Raw genomic sequence first — 1731 nt, forward strand, 5'->3', positions numbered from 1 at the left:
AGATGAAGAGAGATGAAGAGAAGTGTTAGTGAATAAATAAATAAATAGATAGAAGGAGAGATAGAGAATTTCGAAAATAATTTTGAAAAAGTGGTTAGTGATTTTTGAAAATTAAAGATAAGATATAATTAAAATTAGAATTTAAAACAATTAAAAAGAATTTTTGAAAAAGAGAGGTATTTTCGAAAATTAGAGAGGGATAGGTAGTTAGTTAGTTTTGAAAAAGATAAGAAACAAACAAAAAGTCAAATAGTTAGTTTAAAAAGATATTAAAATCAAATTTGAAAAGATAAGAAAACAAGATAAGATAAGATATTTTGAAATCAAAATTGAAAAAGATAAAATTTTGAAAAAGATAAGATAAAAAGATAAGATAGATAAGATATGGCCGAAAAAGATTTAATTTTAAAATTAAAATTAATTACTTAACTAACAAGAAACTTAAAAGGATAGGATTCTAGATTTTAAAGATTGAACATTTCTTAACAAGAAAGTAACAAACTTCAAATTTTTGAATCAATCATATTACTTGTTAGTGTAATTTCGAAAATTTGATATAAAGATAAGAAAAAGATTTTGAAAATATTTTGAAAAAGATATTTGGAATTTTTCGAAAATAATAAAAAAAATGAAAAAGATAAGATTTTTGAAAAAGATTTAAAAAAGATAAGATTTTTAAAATTGAAAATTTGACTTGACTTGTAAGAAACAACTAATTTTAAAAATTTTTGACCAAGTCAACTTCAAATTTTTGAAATTTTGAGAGAAAAAAGAAAAAGATATTTTTTTTTTGAATTTTTAATGATGAGAGAGAAAAATTAAAAACGTCATTTTTGTGTTTTTTCTCTTTTCTTTATGGATCAAAACAAAGAATGCATGCAAGAACACTATGAATGTCAAGATGAACACCAAGAACACTATGAAGATCATGATGAACATCAAGAACCAAGAACACTTTGAAGATCATGATGAACATCAAGAACATATTTTTGAAAAAAAATTTTATGCAAAGAAAACATGCAAGACACCAAACTTAGAAATCTTTAATGCATGGACTCTAACAAACAAAAAAATGCATATGAAAAACAACAAACAACACAAAACAAGAAAACATCAAGATCAAACAAGAAGACTTGTCAAGAACAACTTGAATATCATGAAGAACACCATGAATGCATGAATTTTCGAAAAATGCAAGAAAAAATTTTTTAAAGCATGCAATTGACACCAAACTTAAAAGTTGACTCAAGACTTGAACAAGAAACACAAAATATTTTTTTTTATGATTTTATGATTTTTTTGTATTTTCTTTTATTTTTCGAAAAACATATAGGAAAAAGAAAATAAGAAATTCAAAATCTTTAAGAAGAATTCCAGGAATCTTTCAATATTAGCCCAAAGCTCCAATCAAAGGGTTTGACATGACTTAATAGCCAGTCAGCTTTAGGAGATACAAATCAAGCATGCAACAGATGATAAGTCATCCACACCATTTACATACCCAATTTGTTGGTTTGTTGAATACCAATTCCAAAGGAGTTTGGATATGGCTTTACAGCCAGCTAGGATTCAACATATTACCATGAAACTCTAGAATTCACTCTTGAAAGTTTTGAAGCCATAGAATAATTTAAAATTTTTTTCGAAAATAATAAATTTTTTTTGGAAAAACGAAAACAAAGAAAAATTTTGAAAAATTTTTGAAAACTTTTTGAAAAGAAAATTACCTAC

This window comes from Arachis duranensis, chromosome 3 (assembly GCF_000817695.3).
Source record: "Arachis duranensis cultivar V14167 chromosome 3, aradu.V14167.gnm2.J7QH, whole genome shotgun sequence".
In the NCBI taxonomy this organism is placed as follows: Eukaryota; Viridiplantae; Streptophyta; class Magnoliopsida; order Fabales; family Fabaceae; genus Arachis; species Arachis duranensis.